General features: G+C 40.2%; 1 protein-coding gene across 1 annotated transcript in view; it reads right to left on the bottom strand.

The window, feature by feature from the left end:
• The window catches only part of SORCS1 (sortilin related VPS10 domain containing receptor 1), a 258601-nt gene that overhangs the window by 143449 nt on the left and 93356 nt on the right, over nt 1–21796 (bottom strand). The window lies entirely within an intron of this gene.

The raw sequence follows: 21796 nt of genomic DNA, 5'->3' as shown, positions 1-21796 counted from the left end.
AGCTTTTCAATATAAGTCATGCTTTAAATAGCAGAATGGCTCTCCAGAGCTTTTTCAATGATTCATGTAGTATATAATGATACTTAATTATATACACACAGCATCATGTGCGTGTTTATAATTTGCATTTAAATTAGATTAGGAAAAATTAAACCAGCATCTTCCCAAAGCATCTTAAACATGTACAATAAGAAATGCTACATTCTGTATACAGAAGAGAATGATTGTCAGAAATGCCAAATAGCAGACAGCAAGAGGATAAGGTTACCAATTCATCATGCACTCCATGCTTAGACTAATTTTGTAAAGATGGCTCATCTCAGCATATTCCAAAGGAGCTTCTCTGACACTCACTAGCAGAAAGGATGGACACACATTCTTGCTTTAAAAGCCACCATTCAGTAGAGAAAATAATATTTCTGAAATGAGGTTTGCCCATAAAAACACTGACTTCATGTCTTGGGGAAGAACAAAAGAAGTGATCAAATAAGACTGTCCACTGCTCCTGTAGGAGTTACTCTTAACATGCGACTGGAACCAAGATCAATCTTCAGCAGAGATTCTGTTCATTATGCAGCTCGTGCTTGCCTGAATTCTGTCCCAGTATCCCAGGGATTTAGATAATCAGCCCAAACCAGTAGAGCTGGCATCCATAAATCGCAGAAAGGAACATGTATCTGGATAACAGACATTGAAAAGCATAACATATTCCTGTATCTCATCTGTAACATGTACAAATGGGCTTATATAGAACTTCACTTGCATGCAGTGACATGAATTTTCCCTTTTGCTAAGCACTCCCAAAACAGACATTCTGAAGTAAAATTTTAGCACCCGTTATTTTCAGGTAATCTCCTACCAGGACAATGGTAGCTAAATTCACAAAGGCATTTAAGACCTCTAATGCTTTATTTTTTTTTAATTCTTTTCGTGGAATATGGAGGGTAGAACATTTCTGAATTGAGTACTATACCTACATTCATATTACAGCTTCAGGGATTTCAGATTTTGCAATCAGTACATGAATAAAACAAGAAAGCAGCAGCTTAAGGTTTTATCCATGAAAGATGAATTGCACTAAAATGTGAATCTGCACTAAAGTTGAGTCTTTCTATTTAGGAACTTTATAGAAGGCTTTGTACGTATCTGCCGACCCATATAACAATTGGCCTATGATTTATGTCCAGAGATTTCTCCTTCCCTCCAATAAACACACACCCTCCTGTGTGCATGTATGACCTTTGGTGTTTAGAACATTAATGTCAAATTCTCAGCTGCTGACTGATCTTTCCCTTTATAAGGTCATCTCTCTCAGGAGCACATATAAACTAACTGAGCTATTTCCTCAGAGGACTGAGGATAGGATACTGTTATGGTGGTTTCTGTTACTGAGTGTTTCAGAGATGCTCCAGCATCCAGGTGAGGAGATCCACAGCAGGATGCTGAACACAGCCTGGCCAAGGACTGCAGTTTCCCTTTGTTACACCACCCCACCTCACCACCCAGTCTTATCAGAAATTAGTATTTCTGCTGCTCTCTGCCTAAACCCCAAAAGCTACCCTTCGTGAAGTTCAAGCTGACAAAAATAGTGCAAAAATAGTAAGTAAAAAAAAAAAAGCAAAATAGTAAGGACAAAATCTGACCTGCTGAGTTAGGAAAAATATATTAACGAAATAATGCTACCTTTTCTTATACCAGTGACAATGAATTCAAAATGGGATCCTTCAAAAGGGGATAAGAGCAAAGAAAATCTCCAACATGAAACTTCAGACATAAAACTTGCTTTCAAACTGTTCAAGAAAGGCAGCCAGCACCCCTGCCACAACACAGGGAAACATGTCAACAGCCTATTGCAAATGGTAATCTCAGAATTGCCAGCCACTTCTTACTTCAAATCTCTAGGCAATTGTTTTTCATTCACAGCTTTATTTACAGGTAACATTCTACGCAGATGGAAGTGTGTGCTTCTGTCAACATCCATAAAAGAAACTGAAAGATTTAAAAGCTTAGAAAAACATATTTTTTTTCTTTCAGATGAACGAATTCACAAGCAATCAAAGGAGCTACTATATCTTACTCTCATTATTGTGTTCTAAACTGACAATAGCCAGTCCTTCTACCTTCCCATTTACCACTTTTTTCTTTTGTACCACTTTACAATTACCCTTAATGCTAACAGGGGGGGATGGGAAGGAATGTTATATATACAACAGCAGATAGGCATCCATAAGTGTTTGAACACAAAGAAGTAGCAATATACACACTTGCAGAGCAGTGGGAAAAAATAATTATATCAAAGGAAACACCACATACACAGGAAATTCATGTTGGGATCTAACCCAGGCATATCACCAACCTGCATTCATCTCATTTCTATTTTATATATATGTATATATATATAAATATGTATGTATATATACACACAAGCAGGCACTGCTTAGCAGCCTTGATAACCAGCTTTGTTTGTCTTATTAAATGGGTGAATAAAGCAACATGAGCCTCCTAACCCATAAAAACACATCAGCCATTGGATGGCCCAGGAAGCCAGCCTAACCTGGAAGAGCTGCAAAAGACAGATGCACCCCAGCAGGGTGTAGGCACTAATGACAGAGTAGGATCAACAAATTCAATCCCAGTTATCTGAAGGGGAAAGGATATGTAGCAACCAATATCTCCACATTTTGTGTGGAAGACTGCTCCTCTGAAGTTCTGCAGAGAGAAATCAGTTTTAGTCCGTCTGTATAACATGAGCAAGCAAACACCTGGAGAAATCATTGTGAAGGATTACACCCAGGACCTGTAGAGCTGGAAACACAAAAATAAACTATGCCTTCTAAACAGCTACAGCTAATGGGATATGTAAATGAGTGAACAGTAAGCCCTATTTTATTGTTTCTTGTGTAGACACGTGTGTTGCAATGGTGTCTCAAATTGTCTGAGGGGAGAAGGGGCAGGTGAGTGGTGGTACATTGTGGATGCCACTGAAATGCAGATGACAGTAGAAGAATAGTATCTAGAAAATAAAAGCATTTAGACTCAATGCTGAACTTTGCACCTGGTCCCATCATATAAGTTGTAATTCTTATCATTAAAACCTGAATTTTACAGTAGCTGTTTAAAATCCAACTCCCTATTATTTTTTTTTTCAGTAAAGTGGAAGACACTGCAAGAAGAAAAACATTTTTATGATTACTTGCTCATTTTACAGTATAAAAATGTACCAAAATTGTGGGATCGAAGCTCTGGCTTTCCCAGTAATAAATTAAAACAAAACTAGAGACATGTGGAATAATTTCTGTTTTGCAAACTATTTGCAAGAAAGTTGACATTTAAATAACTTCATTATTATTCATTGACAGGGCTTTTCCCTCTCCTCCCGTCCGGGTAAATGACATTTCTATTAGATTATTATAATAAACTTCTGCACATTTTAAATAAAGTCACTGAATTCCATTAGTCCACCTACTATCATGAATATATCTCAATCCATTCCTACCAATATTTCACAATTATAATAGGCATTCTGAATCAACCAGCAACATGAACCCTATGGAAATTTTCTTCTTTCTCAAGAAGCATAGACTGACAATAAGAGTACTGTCAGTTTGAATACAAAGATTAAATAAATTCCCTAGCAAGTTGTTGTTTTCTCCTTTGTTACAAATTTAAGGTTGCCCATAGTTATTTCACATGAGATGCTGAAGACTTGAAGAATGGAACAGTTGATCATTTGGTCAGGAGGGCGGGTTTTGTTTTTTGTTTTTTTCTTAAATCAAGATCTTTCTGGAACACTCCATGAGAAAAAAAAAAAGGGAAATCATTACTTGCAGACTTTAAGCTGTCTCATGTCTCCTGCTTACTGAGTACAGCTTTCTTCCCATGTTAACACATTAAGTTACTTGTTATAGCACACATCATTAAGAAGCAATCACTTTAATTGGCACCATTTACTTTTCCCACCAGTTATGCCTGGTTTTCACACAATAGTTCGACTGCTTCCCCCACACCCACCATGAGAACACTGCATTTCATGTCCTTATCCCCCTCTTTCCTCCTCAGTTTAATTTGCTGCTCTAACCATGGTCCAAGTGGCAGCCAGCCCAGGGAGGCAGGACCAGAAGCACCTGTAATGTGCTCTGTGAGCAGAGCAGGGCAGCCTGTCCTGACCAGGAGCAGTGTGAGAGATGGGCTCTTCCCTTTTTCTCCTTCTGCACATGAATTTACGCCCGGCACAAGCCAAGCACTTTTGATTTAAGCAATGACTATTAGATCTTGTGTTCCACCCTTTCACATAACTGAGTTTGCCACCTGGTTTGCCTCCAAAGGGAATGGCCAGGTGGGCACAAGATTTGCCAGTTGCTATCACATTAATCTCTACAAGAGCAGATTTTTGGAAAGAAGCCTTTCAGATCACAGAAGGCAGAACTGCAGAGCCACAGGCTGCACTTATAAAAGGCTTTCAAATGAATGAGTTTTTGAATAAACAAATAATTAAGACATTAAAAATTATCTGTTATGTCTGAATGCAAAAAATACTGGAGCTGATAATTCCGGAGCAAATTCGTATTCCTCTTTGCAAAGTTTAAAGCCAGTTTGTAATCTCTGCTGTAGAGTTGTAGACTTTTGCACTGTTTTCTTCCTGGGGAGACTTTGAGATTGAGGTGCTATTCCTTCATCCCTTAAATTGAAACTCTTTACTTTGGTTTCATAGCCAGGTAGTAAAGTTTCCCATTGATTTTTGCCACACCACCATGTTTCACAGAAGCTAGTAATGTCAAAATCTTCTTCAACAGCTAGCCCTTTATGTTCTCATGTTCCTCCTGTTAAGCCTTTCACAAGGCATTAACAGATATCACTTCTGGTTTAATGCCTCTTTTCATTTAACTCCTTCATGTGCAACCCTGGTATTTTTTCCACAAAGTAATAATGACTGATCTCGGTTTCTCAGGGTGAAACTTTTTTTTTTTCCTAAATCTCATTCTTTATTTTCATAGAAAGTAACTCTTGCTTTGCAAATTACCTTGCTTCACTGACACACTTCTCACCACTGTGTGTCTTTTTAATTCCTTGTATAAATAATTCCCCAAGGCTTTTTCACATTTCTAATGGGATCTGTTTGCTTAGCTCATGGAGACTGACACATTTTGAACAGAGTTTTACAATTCCACCTGGAAGAGCAATTGCAAGATGTAAACACAGTAAGTCCTGTGTCCTTGGACACAATTTCCATGCAGAAAAGAGCTTCATAGGAGTATTGTAAGACTCTGGTTCAAGAGGGCAATGGTCTGACAGCAATGCCAAGCCAAACAATCGGTCAGCATTTCTTTAAATACCTGCAACATCACTGCACATGTCACAACATTAAACGACTACGAAATTATCGAGGCAGGTTGAAATTAAAATTTTAGACATCTCCAGCGTAAAGAAAAATAAGATATTTCAAAAATCAAGGGACCCACATGCCTGACTACCTAAGTGAACCCATTTCTGATTACTTTTCTCTCATGAGGCCCCCAGCAGGCTGGCAAATAGTACTGTTCCCATTGTCAAGGTGGGGAAACAGAGGGAAAGACTAGATAACTAATCCTACGTTTGAAGGAAGTCTGTGACAGAGCCAAATTCAAGTCCCCTCTGGCTTCACCATCTTCCCATTCCATTCTGACAGTTTTAAATTTTCTGGGGTTTTGTGAGTGTAAATAAGGACTGGAAAAAGTCTTGCTATCAATGGCAAAAGGATGAAGTATAAAATTAAAAACAGTTTAAATAAGCATTTTAGAACAGATTTAAACCTCCATTTTGAAAATATTTTCTTCCAGTCTGAGTTGTGACTATAATTTTTACTAGCAATTAAATCATAAATTTCCATGAGTTTAATGAAATGTGTATTTTTTTCCCCTCATGGGATTTTTCTCACCATAAAATAATGTTTTCCACCTGCAGAAGCCACCAAAAAAAATTGAAGAGGGAGTAAAAAATTAAAAAGAAACAATAGGAAACTATTAAATTGACATTTCTCTGCATAATCAGTTAAAGTAATTCAATTTTCTTCTTTTCATTTTCAATCAACTTTTATTTGGAGTAATCTAAATGAACAGAAACCTACATGCTCAAATTTCTTGTAATTTTTGACTGAATATAGTTCAGCTGATTATTGCTATAAATAATTTAAATACATGACAAGCAGGAAAAGCAGCTCGTATTTTATCATCCAATCCCCATTCTAAATACTGCATTGGATAATTTTTCAAAATATTATCCAATTCATAAAGAGAGAAAATAGGGGAGTGAGAGGGTCATGAAACATCAACTGTAGGTGACACAGACGAGCTTCTTGTCTCTCCTTCAAGTAATGGTTCAAGAAAAAATAAATTTGCCTTCCACGCTGTTTCAGTGGACAGTTAGTAACTCAGGTTACTAACTCATGGAAACAGAGAATACTTGTTCCTCCGTCAAGGTTAACAAGAATTTGGTCAATTGCTTCCGAAGATTTGGGATGATGACAGTGGGAATATTCCAACAGGAGACAACACAGGTTGTATGGCATAAAAAAAAAAAAAAAAAAAGGTGCCATCAGGGTGTGTTTATTTCTTACTCTTATCTATGTCAGATGAAAGGGGAAGGAAACTGTCAATTATGATGAACATGCAAGAGTTCCCAGACAGACAAGACAGAAGAACAAATCCACTCATACCATACTGCACAGCATTAGGCAGCAGCAAGACTTACGACTGCTAAACGCATGGACAGGGAAAAGAAAAATTCTCTTAATAAGCAGGGTAGCACACAAATGAGAACCATAATCTTGGTTTTGGCTGGGACAGAGCTCTTCTCCTTAGCAGCTGGTTCAGTGTTCTATTTTGGATTCAGCATGAGATAATGTGTGCTGGTAACACACAAACATTTTGGTTGTTGCTGAGTGGGACCTATGCTAATTCAAAGACTGGTCAGTGTCAGTAAGAAAATGCACAAAAACCTCGGAGGAAACACAGCCAGGACAGCTGACCCAAAGTGGCCAAAGAGATATTTTAACCATCACGCCAGGTTTATATAAACTGGGGCAGTTACCTGGAAGGGAGGCTGATCACAGTTTGGGAACAATTTGGTGTCTGTTAGCAGGTGGTGAACAATGGCATTGTGCATCACTTGTTTTTCTTGGGGTTTACCTCTCCCTCTCTCCCCCTCCCTCCCCTTGCTCCCTTTAATTGTTATCTTTTACTTTGTTTCAGTAACTTCTCTTGTCTCAAGGGATGAGTTTGGGGGGTTTGTTTCTGATTCTCTCCTTCTCCTACTGGGCTGGGGTGCGAGTGAGAGAGCAGCTGGGTAGTGCCTCACTGCCAGCTGGTTAAACCACACCACCTGGCTGGCAGGACTGAAAGTTGAAATAAAGTCTCTGCAATTGCCCAAGCATGAGGCTCTAAACTTTGTAAGTACTTTTCTTATCACCTAAAAGCTTGGGCAATGGTGCTGAATGGGCTTAAGTACTCTTGTCCTGAGATCAGAATGATCCACCTGAATTGATCTGCACTGCCCTTGCTCTGATGCAAACCTTGTCTCTCTGAAGTGCTAAAGACTGGCTGATACCTGTTCTGCTAAAGCATAACATTCTTTGCAGAGATCAATCACACCTGTACAAGCCATGGTAAACAACCCTTAGAACAAACTAATCCATGTTGCTCACTCAGCTTCTTCTTGGAGACACCCAGAAAATTCACTGGAAAATAAAACCTAGGGAGGCAATAGTCCGTGGCACACATAACAGATAGTAGAGAATCAAAAATATAATGAGGTAAAGCTAAAACACCAGGGCAGATGTATCTGTTTTAGCTCTGGTGACATGCGTATTCCACTATATAATTCCTCTTCAGATCCTCCTATCTTACCAAACTAGCCATGGAACAGCATATTCAGAACAAGCTTTCATGTGATGAAATACAGAGACATTCTGTGCTTGTAAGATATCATTAAATTACTTTTTAACTGCCTGTAAAATATCCTTAAATGATTTTTTAATATCAGTTTCTGATGCCACTGCCTTTTACAGCAGAAGTAACATTCCACTGTATTGTGGAGAAGGGCTTTTTATCTTGGGGTTTCAGAGACATTGCTGCATAAAGGTTGGATACCTAAAGAAAAGAGTAACATCAAATATTTTAGCCTGAAAAAAGATAAAATTTGGATTAGATGGGTATGATGCACTTTTCCTCTCTTTTACAGCTTCTCTAATTGTAGGTGTCGGTCTCATCTTGCTAGATCGGTAAACCCCCTTTATCTGCACAGTGTAATGGTTTCTCATCTCAGCAGACTGAGAACAGAATATTCTGGCAGGTGATAAAATCAATATTCAGATTCCCCATTCCTTTGCCTGCTGATCAAAGATCAGATCCTGATCAAACTCTCATGTAAATCCAAACCTTTTACTGTGTAGATGCACCATCATAAACATGGAACTGAATAGCTTCAATGAACAATTTGCTCTTGCTTGGAAGCAACTGCTTCCAGGAAATCAGAAGGATCTTTGCTGTAAGAATGCAAGACATGAAGAGTTTTACTTCAAGTGTACAATTACGGAGCTGTTGTGTGAAAAATAATGCACTGGGATTTGCCTGGGCTCTGTTTTGGAAGTGTTTCCAAGGTACCATTTTGCAGGCGTGGACTGTAAATTCACTATTTGCTTTTGGCGGGGGAGAGGGGGGTCAACTACATTCTGGAATCTCTCTGCTGTGCTAAATGACCACAGGAACAGCAGGATTAGCTTTGGGAAAGGGGATAGGATGTCAAGAGCAGAGGGCTTTGGAGAAATAACTGTAGAGATTCCATCTATTTTGCCTGGTTACCAGACTCCCAGCAAGACTGGCATTTGCCACTGACAAAGGGGAAGGAACTGGGTGTTCCCTCTCCCTTGCTTGAGCAGCAGAGAGGGTGACTTTTCAGAACTTTCCCCCTCAAACTCTCTTTCAGCTTCTCACCTCCCCGTGGCCTCAAAGACTCCTCTCCAGTCCCTCGCTGACTGAAGCAGCAGAAGACAAGAGCAGTGAAAGGAGGTTGGCAATCACAACCCCTTTAGCTGTTCTGACCCAGTGCTGGGGGAAAGCCAGCAGTGAGAAACAAAGGAACAGCCATCAAAGCAAGACCTCCACTTGACCCTCTCAGTGAAAGCCTCAAGAGGCTGGCTCAAGTGATGCTCTGGCTGAAACATCAGTGCCATCTCTCCTGCTCTTTCACATGATGGTGAACATGATCCAAGCATCTAAGTCCATAGTAGTGGCTTTCAATACTTTCCATTTGCCATCACAACATTACTTTCAATGAGAGATCCCAAAGAAAGGAATCAAAGTTTACTGACAACAGGCTTTTTCCTTTCCTTAAGGGAAATGTGGGGGATCAGTGGAATACAAGTGGAAGAGCAGCAGTCTGGAAGATTTCCTTGTCCACCTGACTCATCTGTCAAAACAAACAAACAGAGTAGGATGCAAATTGCTGCCCCTCCTTCATCAGGGTGGTGAACACTGCAACACTGCAGCTCAGAATGCATCCATTCCCACAGGCCCTGCCTCGCTCAAGGCTTATGGTCATCAACAAAACAAATTTCAGCTTAGCTGTGATGGATATTAAAGTCATTCTTCCATATGTTTAATCAAAAGCTGCCTTTTAAATTAGGATTGAGAATGACTTATGATTCTTCTTGTCATATGTTTACAGGGGCATACTGACATCAGCACATCCTTAATGCCAAATTCTTGCTCATAAAGTGGTTCCTTGAGTGTTGATTCTTCCCATTTTCACCCCAGTCTGGTGTAAATCACACAAATAGCTAGGACTGGAGCCCAGCAATCATCACACTATTAACTTTCTAATTGATGGTAATGGCCAGAATAAATTTCAGGCACCCCAAGGGGTGGTTAATGGATTTTGTAGCTTGAGGGCAGAGCAACAGGAAGCTTTTCCATTAATCAGGGAGATGAGACAACCATACATGTCCTACACTTCCCACCCCCTCGTAACACTGAGGTCATTGCAGCTTGGCTAAAAAAATCCTCACAGTGGGCTGAGCTCAGTTAGAAAGTTTGATACACTTGTTCAGCAGAGCTGCCCTAGCATCCACAGCCACATTACAGATCCAGAAAGCCACTTTAGTCCACCTCCAATTAACAGTAAGGAGCAGTTTTACCGCCAAAAACGCACTGCAGATCTTCTGCAGGATATGTGCTAAAAGCCAGAGAAAAGATTTGCTGGCTAGCACCATTCAAGCATTTGCAACACAATATGCAATCTTCATTCTGTCCTGCCAGTGCAAATCAACAGCTAGAAAGCTTAAAAGATCCAGACAGCCCAAGACATTATTGTCAAAATCACTGTCCGAGCACCTTAGTTGTTATAATGGAATAACTCCCAAGGACCAGTAGCCTTTTTAAACCAGCTAAAATTGTGCTTCATGCATTAATTCATACTAAAGTTAGTTGTAAGATGCAATTCTCATCCCTGAGGCAATGCTAATTTTTGGGGCTTTTTTTTTTTTGCCTTGCCTTAAAATATCATTATTCCCAAAATCTGGATGGAGTAAGTATACAGGAGGGAAAGAGATAAAATTTAAAAAATAGTAATTCAGAGAGCTTCATTTCACTTGTACCAGTGTTATCATTATCCCTTCAATTGAATATTTTATAACACAGTCTGGCTGTCACCCTACAGGAAAAAAAAGAGCTCCAATGAAACAAGAAGAAAAATCAAAATGAAACACACTTTTGGTTTCAGATTATTCCTATATTTTCTGTCAAGATTTCATTTTTAAAATATTGCAGAAGACTTATCTGAATAATGCTGCATTTCCCAGAAGAAAATTGTTCTGCTGGGAAGTTTTTCAATTCATGCTCTGAGTCCAAGCAGTGAACACAGCAAGCTGTTAGCTGGACTCTCAGCACACCATGGTACCCAAGAAAGAATTTGATGTTGCTCGATGTAAAAGCTGTGCTACTGGACTACTTCACCCAAGAATCACCAATTAATGCTTTTAAGCAGACAAATACAATGAATGTTGCTGTTTTTCTTTTTCAAAGCAATTTGAGTGATGTAGCTCCACCATTTGTGTCAGCTGCAAATAACAGACACCACCCAGAGCCACGCAGCCTCCTTTATTTTTCTCCTCAGTTGGTAGAAGTGTATTTATCACTATGCATCTCAAGGATCAGTGGGGTTATAAAGTTTGCTATTTATAGCTACTCTTGGGGTATCCCGCAAGTGACAGTAATTTGTTCCTCTGACACCTAACCTTAGGTCAACTCCAGTAGCAGAAGACAGATTTTTACAGGAAATGAAATGAAAGTACACAGTAGAAGATTAATATTGTTTTCCAGGCCTGCAGAGAATTCATGCTCCCTATCACTCTGCAGAAAAAATGGTCAGGAGCTTGTGCTGTGTGTTAAGAACAGAGCAAGCTGTGGTCAAGGTGAGGTGTTCAAACAGTCTATTAGCAAACTGATGCACTGGCATCTGGGCATAGAGGAATTGCAGCCTGACAGCCTAGAAATGAGCTCAGCTTTTCAGGTTCTTTGATTTTGAAAGTCATCTTTAAGTCAGCACCAGCTACAGATAAAATGGGATTTGCTTTTATGTTAGTGGTAAAAGATAAAAGTAAGTTAAAGGATAAAAGTAAGTTAAAGCTTGGCTGAATATTCTGTATAAGAAACATCTTGCACAAGATCAGGTTACTATTTTGCCCTGCATTGCAACAACATCTTATTTTAAACAAATTTTCTATATGTGAGAATACAAGGACTGCAGATTGAAACATTTTTTTAAAGAGTCCTTGACACTAAAATCCTTACTCATGGGCTATATTCATCCACTACTCACAACTTACATTCCTAAACAACAATCTAAAAACAAAAAAAAAATTACTAGAAGACTTATTTTTCCCACAAGCCACCTGTTGTTAATTTACTTGGAATTAAAATGTTAAGGAAGGTCTTTCCAAAGATGTGGGCATATAAAGACATTAATTATACAATCTAGTCATTAAAATAATGCTACCAACAGGAACTCAGCCAAATACCTGAAAATTCTTCCCACCTTCTTATAACAGACCTGTCATCCTCAGCCACCATGACGCCCTTAATAAATGTGTGTGTGTCTTCTAAACACGCTCAAAAAATTTCAGCTTTGCCAACCAAATTTCACACTTGACCACAAAAGCCTTATAAACCCCCAGGGTCCCGAAACAGTTGGAAACAGCCATGCTAATTTCACCTGTGTGAAAGCCAAGGCTGGTAGAAAAGGAGTTATTAATTACAAAAGGTTTGATTTGCACTTGGAATGACAAAGGTCACACAGCTACATAAAGATTATACCCTCAAAAAGGACCTTCATAAGTCCCTGGACATTTCTCTGGGAGATGGTTGCCAAGTCCTATCCTGCTGGGTGACAGAAAGTCACTGAAAAATGACTGTAAGAAGAAGGTCTTCAATTCAGTTTTGATTTATTAGTGCCCAGTTAGAACAGACACTTGAAGTAACACTCGGCTATGGTAGCCAAACACTGGAGCTGTGACTCTGGGTGCTGGGGAAGGAGGCAAGAACAGGTGCAAGACTTAAAATGTGCAGTTCAAGGGTGGAGCAGACATGGATGGATCACAGGTATGCCCCAAGCCCCTTTTCAGCACTACCTACACACACCTTCACCACCTATCACGCTGCCAGAAATCGAATAATTTGTTACTTAAAGGTCCTGCAACAGGTGAAACAAGACCAGGCAACTGTGACTGATCCTTCTACTTCTTCACAAGTCGAATTCCTGCCAAAAATGCACTGAGTCTCCCTTTTCAATAGATGAGAATTAGAGGACTGTAAATACACCAAAAAAAACCCAACCAAACAAACCAAAAAAACAAAACAAACAAACAAACAAAAACTGTGATTTTTTTTCACTGCTTCAGAATAAAGTTCCCTGTTCAGCTCATCTATTTTTCAGCTGAATAAGGCACCTTAACCTTCACATCATGTATGGGTTTTTCTGTTTCCATCCTCTTCTCCCGTTTTAAAATTTATGGTTACCATTTAGGCTGATTTCAATTTCCATTAATAATATGTGCAATTGATGTACATTTAAGTGATTTTAATCATGTTGTAGTGACAGGTTTAGCTTAAAGCAGGGCTTCACTTAGAACTATCAAGTAAATTTCTCTTGAAAAGGTCAGTTTAACATTTAACAGGAGGGCCCATTCCAGACAAATTAGAATTTGCTCCACTTGCTTCGAGTGCAAACACTTTCCAGGCTAGCTTCAAGAGAGGCATGTCAAGCAAAAGAGAAAAGTGCCAGGCACCCAGAAGAGAAGGTTCACTGATGCCTCCCCACAGCCAGCCCAAGGACTACCCAGACACGTGGGTGAAACTGAAATATTCCTGCCCCACTGTTCAAGCTCTGGGGCCAGACCACCCCACAGAAAAGGAAGGCAGAGCTGGGGCAGTTTGGCCAAGCCCCTGACAAGTCAGATTTCTCATTTTGAATTGCTACAGCAACAGGAATGTAGCGGGAGCAGCTTTCTGTGCAAGAGAGGGGTTATTGGGTGTGCATCCCACGAGGATTTGTTATTGTTCCTGTGCCTGCCAGAGACACTTGGGCTTTCCAGGAGAGCAGCACAATAAGCAGAGAGCCAATCCCTGTAATTCTGTCCCAGTGGCACTCTCAGCAGTAGCCCAATTCCATGCACCCTGCAGCTGGTGACAGCTGGCATCACTAACGAAACCCAAGAAATAGACCTGTGCTTGTAACACGTGAATCCTCAAAGCAGGACCTCCAGAGAACACAGTCACATCAGATCTTGTGGTACCTCCACATTGCTGATGAGCCTTTCACTGTTAGCAGTAAAGCAGAGCCTGTAACCTCCTGTTCCTGTGGCACCCATACAAGAATGTAATATGTCCTAGGAGATCTTTTTCATCGAAAATAAATTTCCCCTAAGGATGTTCTCTATCAGGTGACAGTTTCTGAATAAAATCAAAATATCCTCCAGGGACATGTCCAACATTTCTAGTAGCTGGCTGAATGACATCATCAATTTAGTGACAGGTTTCACTGTCTTTTTTACTATCAGGTTTTACTAGTTTCAAAAATGCAAAATTCCTCATAAAACAGAAACACTGTTTGTCTAGACAGCCAAGTAAGTTTGTCAAGACAGCTAAGCAAGTTCATCGTGGTATAAATTTCCCCTGACAACTCCCAAGTTCCCCAGGAGTCCCAGAGAAGCCTCAAAGAGTATTTTTGACATTTGTGCTGTCACACTTCCTGAACAATCTTCATTACTTCACAGGTATGTGCCTCTGCCTAGAAGGAGTGGTTAGGGGGAAAAAAAAAAAAAAAAACCCAAAAACAAACAGACAAAGAAAAACAACAACCAAAACCACAATAAAACAGAAAATAAAGCTGCATACATGTAAACACAGTGTTTGAAAGTTCAGAGATAAAACTGAAATTTAATTCACTCATCTGTAGGGTCACTTGGAAATGCTTCACATATGTTTTCACTTTAGAAAATGCCAACCTGCAAAAGTAAAACTTTTCAGAAAAGCTCCTGAATGGAATTTCCTTGCAGAACATCAGAAAGAGCAGACATTTTTAGTTCTGAGATGTGAGAGGTGCAGGCTTTGTTGGAAAGAGAGGACAGCACTCAGCAGAACAGTCAGCTAAAGTACTGATGCATCCTTAGCTGTCTGAACATTAAAACAGCTGGGGCTGCTACTGCAGCAACCACCAATACACTGAAAGCAGTTTCAAGCAAATCCTCCTTTACAGTAATGCAAACACAGATACAGCTATTCTCAAATAATACAAAACAATTTAGGAACATCCTCCATTTGAAGAGAGCTCTCTCAGCCACTGTACTACTAATTATTGTAGGGTGGTGCTCTTCTTCACCCCTTTGAACTCTGCTTGTGTGCAGAACAGAGAAAGATGTTTAATAATGCAACCACACTCATAATTGTGGAGAAGAGTAATAGATTCACCAGCAATTTGACTAATCAAGCTGACGAAGTGATTGGGTTCAAAAAGGGAAGAACTCTTCCCAGCAGCAGTTCATTAAAACAAAAATGAAATTCTGTATATTTCCAGTGTAACAAAATTTACTGGTTCAAAAGAGGGAAGAAAAAGGAATAATCTGGATAATCTCAACTATAAGCAAGAAAAATCAGGTCTAGGGTGCAGCTAAGACTGGAATGACTCTTAACTTCATTACAGACAATCAGCAAACAAAATCTGCAAAGAGGAGGTTGCGCAAGGAAAGCCCTTGCACCTAAAACCAGTTATGTCAGGTGATTGTAAACAGTGGTTGAACATGACAGGTACTCTCACAGCAATGGAGACAACTGTGGCTCTGAGGGAGGACTGTGACAAACCTCAGAAAGTAAGCCAGAGTTTTTAATGAGAAATCCATGTTTGCAAGAAGAAAGTAAAGCCGCTTTAAAAATGGAAAGCTGACTCATCCACACAGCACAGCAGTGCTCCCATGAAGTTATCAACACTGTGTGAGGCTGCTGGGAGTCAAGGAACTCAGCCCGTGTGGCAGTGTGAGAATATATTAAAATAAGTGTCTTTTTGTGGGAATGTTTTATTTATGAGAGTAGAATAGAACTGTCGAAGAGAACAAAATAAAACTCCTTTGATTTTATTTATCATCTTACTTCATGTTAAAACTTAATGGGAAAAATCCTGAAGTTATTAACAGTTTAAAAAACTACATGTTTTATTGGATTCCTGAGCTGCTAACAGTTTTTGTACACAGGACATTTCAAAATGGTGTAAAAGATGAGATAGATGGGAGAAGCTGCTCCTGAAGAGAAGGGAGGAAACAAGAAACGATGGCTCAGGAAAAGCTGCCTCTCAAATGGCCCTTAAGGACCATTAAGGGACATTGACAGAATGAGGTAGAGGCAGGGCTTTCACCTGCAGGAGAAGAAGCAATTGTGTCTGCAGAAGAAATGTGTTACAATCCAAAATAGTTCAACCCACACAGAAAATCCATCAGAAAGGCATCCAAGTGGGACAAACAATGCCAAACCCTGTAAACAGGTACCCAAAAACAGGTACAGGTGTTCCAAGACTGGTTTCATTGCTTGGTCACTGATGCAGGATAGTAGAAGAGGGAACCTGAGGATGGGAGAGAAACTGCACGCTCCAAAATTCCTTGTGGCAACACCAGACACCCTTGCTACTAAAAACAAAGAAAATCATCCTGAATTCTTCTACGTTTGCATATGCCAGATATACTTTTCATCCCAGTGGTGTACGGATACCAAAAGAAAAGAGTATATGCTACCACATTTCTTCAGCCCTGTTGAAAATCATGGAAGAACACCAACTGTATTTAGGCTCAGACTCAGGAACATTACCAAATCGTGCAGAACAGATGTAACCACCAGTGCTGGGAGTTCTTACTGGCCAAAACGGGGAAATAAGGCTAATCCTGGCACTGTGAAACACTTATAGTCCCACTTTCACATTCCAGACATTTACAGCTCTCTTTGGGAAATTTCTGTGGATTAGATCCCAGTTCTTTCCTGAGTTTCTGTTCCCAACAAAGGAGATATTTAACTGAAGCCACTCTTCCCAAATATGATGTTGCTCAACTACCAAAGAAGAAATGGACAGCCAAGGTAAAATGCCTGTTGTCACTTTTCTTGTCTGAGTGTGAACTGATTGAGCTCAAATCTGTCTTCTGAGGGCTGCGCAAAGGTGAGCAGGTAAAGGAATCTTATTCTACAGGGAAACAGAGAGGGACAAGTGGACAACTCTAACGACTGTACTGTCATTCCTGAATCATGAGGCCCCTACTGCCTCCATTAATTAAGGCTGTTGAGCTAGATCAGAGGCTGATCAGTCTTCAACCCCTGGACTTGTGCATAATGATTAACTCCTAGCTCACCTTAATAAAACCTTGCACCAAACATCTCCTTTGGGTACTCATAAAAGGAGAAACCTTCAGCTTCAGGAAACAACTCAGCTAATTAGACAGAGTTATCACAGCAGCTAATCAGCACAGCTACATTCAGCCCAGTGATTGGTACCAGCTGGGGATTCATTTCAAAATTTACCAGGGAATTAAGAAAATACACCTTTGGGACCTGCTGGAATAGAAGTCTTTGGCTGACAGAGCAAAAAAGATGCAGGAGAGGAAGCAGCAGCTAAAAGTAAAGTTTGCTTTAGAGAATCAGGAGTGAAGACGGGCAAAACACACAAGAAGTGATTCTTCTGGCAATTGATATCTGATCTGCAGTGCTGGTGGACAACAGAGCAGTGGTCTACTTGAGGGGAAGTACTAGTAAGAAAGCACCATAAATTAATCCCAGCCAGTCAGCCTAGAGTGCAGCAAATGACAGCACTGGAACACAAGCAGAAAGTAAATCACATCTACCCCTACCTGGGGCCTGGGTCTACATCTCTGTTCTCTACCTCCAGACAAAGCCAGTCCTACTCTATTATTTCAATTAATGGAACAGTCTTTTTATACTGAATTAAGGCATTACTACTTGTCTACAGTATGACTGACAGAAAGGCAACAGTAACAGTGGATATTCCTGACTGTATCCCTGGGCATTGACTCAGCTGAGAGTGCTGACAAGTCCTGTCCAATTTGGAGGCTGGTAAGTTCAGCTCCTTGACTGCAACCCCCTCATCTCTGCAGGACTCTGTCAGCAGAAGAGTTATGCTGCCAGCCCTGGTCCTTCAAAGAATCAAGGCCTATTGGCAGTTTTTGCTTGTTTCTTCATTTTTTAACTATGGCATTTAGACATTACAGAGTGATATTTCAGATATAGCTGAGGTTCTGAACAGGCTGTCTTGTGAGCTCTGTAAATCACCAGCAGCAAGCTTGGGCCTTCTGGCAGGACTAATGCCAGCTCATGATCTGAGCAGATGAGATTGATCTGCCACAGGTCTCTGCAACAGCTGTACAGCCCTGTTAGAGGCACACACTGGGCACAGCTGGTGTCTAAAAACAGGGCAGCCACCTGCACCCACTCCACAGAACCACAGAGCAGGAGAGGCCATGGCACCCTGCTGCAGAGAAACAGGAGCTAAGCTTGGTCAGGGAAGTCTAACAGCTACTGGGATGCCAGACCATTTTTTTCCCCTGTTTTGGCTCCCAGAGAGGGCACGGTGACCCCAGAACACATAACAAGGACAACAGCCTTAGCTGGCCATTGGTCAAACTTACCCACCCCCAACCATTTGATCCTCAGACAAATCCTTCCTTAAAATTTACCTCTGCCGTAACATCTCTGATTCCATGGATGACAACCCTATTCATACTGTTGAGGCAACTGAGTGATTCTTCAGTGAACTTCTCCAAGTTCACTAATCTGTTATTAACTTTAGCACCTATTCACACTGCAAATCCCTCCTAGGAATAAGATGCCAACACCAGACGGTGTAAAATCCTCCAAGAATTAGGGCAGCGACCTCAGAGTCACTGCCTGATGTGCCAGCAACACTTCCTTCCCCACTGCAGTGGGCTCACCAGTGTGCTGTACCCACCCAAATCCCAGGATACTCATCTGGAACAGTCACAGTGCAAAGGCTGTGTTCAAGGGTGCTACACTACTGCTTGGTGCCCAAAGAAACAGAAAGGAGCCATTTTACAAACAGTGATTCAAAAGAACTTTGTGTTCTTATGGATGATAAAGACAAAACAAATCAGACAACAAAAAAAATCTGTCTTTTTGGATAGGTAATGTGCCTGGCCTAAAGCTTACTGGAATCTGCACAAGCCTTTCCACAGACTTAATGATAGTTTACAGGAGGGTCTGTGTAATTACCCTATATAATTACATAAAAGCCTGCTGGAGGTTTAGTGATGGAGAAGACAAATGTTTATTACATCTACATTTAGAAAAGTTCTGGACTGCTGTGTGATGTTCCAGAAGAAAATATAAATATATTATGTAGCTTTCAGAACAAAACTTAAAGCTTCTTGAAACTAACAGAAAACGTTAGAAGCAGTGTGGCCAGAGAAGTAATATTTTAGAAAGGTTTGTCCCTTCCTTTCCTATGTGGCAGGACAGGATGACAATGCCCAGTGGGATATTAAGGCATGTACATGATCACTGTCAAGTGTAGGCCAAATACACCTGCAAATTAAGGCTCTGAGGCATCTGAGATGTTGCTGATTCACTCAGCATCCTCTACCCCTTCCTAGACGAATTTGAGCTCATTAGGTGCAGCTGGAGGACATCAGGTCCCAGGAGGAATAAAGTGAGTGCCAAAACGAATGGAATTGCGCAGCCAGATTTAGACCATGCAATTTGTGTACTTTGTCTATGCACCAAAGTGAGGTATGGCCTCTGTTTTTCAAACTAAGAAAAAGCCCACCATCAAAAACAGAGCCCCAGAGTTACTAACACAAGTGTCAGTGGTCAATCTTTAAGGGAGAGGGGGAATTTCTGCATAAGGGCAGAGGCACAGGGTGAGCCTTGGTACGATCCCATGCAAGGCACTACCTGCAGCCACTGAGAACAATGCTGGCAATAACTGCACGACTCCCCTTTTCCCCAGCTTTCCAGCAATGAAAAGCTAATTGCAGCCAGTAGAGGCTGGCTCATCCCATCAGAAGGTGAACTTCTAGACCTTACAGAAGCTAATGCTGCCTTTCAGATTTCATTCTCAGAACAGAAAAGACACATCTTACTAGAATTTTCATTTCCTCTGCTTTTTCCTTTCTCACCAAAACTTCTACAGGTACTTTTGGAGTGGCTCTTTCTATCTTGAAGGGAGATTCAATTCTCTACATCATGTTCAACCAGAAGAAGGCAGAGAAGTCACCAAATTATTTCATAAAATTCAACTAAGAAACCAATAATGCCCCACTGTAGATTTAGGGCCACAAATTAAATAGGAGTAACTGATGTACTTCATCAAGTTCCAAGCAACTGGGTCTTAAGAGTCAAGTTTGTTGCCACTTTTCTGAAGAGAAAAATATTTCTGAGGTGGTAGAGACAATCTGTCCAGCCTGAAAGCAATACAGAGGTGAAGATCATCCAAAACCATCACTACTTTAGTCTTCCATGCTTCCATTCTCTAGTCAGCAGCACGACACAAGCATACAACAGGATGATTTTACTGAAGGGCCAGAATTTTTCTTAACTACTGAATGGAGCTTTCTGAAGTTTCCCTTTTTATTTTCTCTATTCAACAAAAGGATAAAGCAATGCTTAAAGAGCAATCAATAGAACTCAAGAACACTCCAGCTGCTCTATGAAGCTCCTTGCCCTAAAGGCTACACGCAAGTGAAATTTTATGTCATTTACTGCTTTGTCACTTCCACTCTCCAACATGCGGAGTAGCCAGTTCATTTAGAAGATAAAAAGAGCTGGGTGAGTTTGTCTTCATCACACAGTAAGATTTCAAAAATATAAAGAGGCATAGGAAAAAGAAAATGGATAGCTTAAAGGCACAGAAAAACCTCTTGGTTCTCAAGCACTAATTCAGGTCTCTGCAGCTGACAGAGATCAACAACTGCTGAGTGCTTTTCAGCTGCCCATCCTCCTGGATACTAAATAAGTTCAAATGATGGATAAATTCTGAGAACAGCAAGTCTCACAGATACACCCACCAAGGGCTACTAAATGCCTCCATTAAACACTTCTTCTGCTTTAAAAAGTAGTGGAGGCAGAAGTCAGTATTAGCTGAAAGGCTACATCAAAAATGTAACACACATAGCTTGGCCTTGTTCTCATACCCTTGTCATCTTTACCTGCTGCAGGTTCACAGTGAAGATACTGGATCTTCATTGTCCAATGATCAATTCTTAATGACTTGATGAAATTACTTATAATAAAGGAGGCTAGAGTGATAGTTATTATATCAGGAGTAAATAGCCTCACACATTCCCTCAGTTAAATGAGACACACTTGGATTATGGATTTCGTTTGGGGGTAAATGGCAACATGCAGTTCTTCTGCATAATAAATCTAGGTCTTTCATCATCTTCAAAACCAAACTGAAAACCACATTTTTCCCCTTTTTTGTAGAGGACTGATCAGCATTTCAGGAGTTACTGTGCATTAGAGATAATCCACAAATATAAATGAAGCTATTATATCTCTATACATGCTCTATTCATGCAATTTCAACAGAAATTCTGCACATTAACAAGCCCTGTTTACTCTGAGAGCTTTATTACATCTTCTTTCTAAATCAATTGACTCAGCATGTTTCTTCTGAAACAAAAAAATAGCAACTGAATGTAGGAGAAGCCAACTACAAAACCCAGTGCTTTTATAATTACATTAATAGAGGGCCTGAAGAATGAATTTATACTTCTTACAATACTGACCATTATTTTCTAATAGGACATAGATTTAATAGATTTTACAGCTACACTAACGCTATTTCCACCCACCTTTTCTGTTTATTTTGCATTTTAATGATCCTAAAAAGCTAAGTGGTAATAGGAGCCATCAAAGTAATATCAATAGTAAGGAGAGAAGCCTAACACGAAGGGTGGTGCTGCTTTTCTATCACTGGACAGAAGTAATTTCTGAAGCTTGTGAAAAGTGGTGCTGTTTGACTCAGGTCAGTGAATTAATACCAGCTTCTACAAACAAGCAGAAAGGCTGAGTCCTCACGCAACCCTTCTCACCTTAACCATGTCTAACCTTCTTTGCTCCAAAAATCAGATTTCCTCCCCCATCTCTCATGAGTATTTGTCATCCTTTACCTATCCTGTATAATCATTTGCCCACTTTATCCCACAATTTATATCTTCTTTCCTTCATTATACCTCCCAAGTCACTATTCTAATAAACAGACA

The sequence above is a fragment of the Cinclus cinclus genome, chromosome 7 (assembly GCF_963662255.1).
Source record: "Cinclus cinclus chromosome 7, bCinCin1.1, whole genome shotgun sequence".
Classification (NCBI taxonomy): Eukaryota; Metazoa; Chordata; class Aves; order Passeriformes; family Cinclidae; genus Cinclus; species Cinclus cinclus.
Note: the sequence above shows the minus strand (reverse complement) of the source record. Positions and strands in the feature narration are given on the sequence as shown.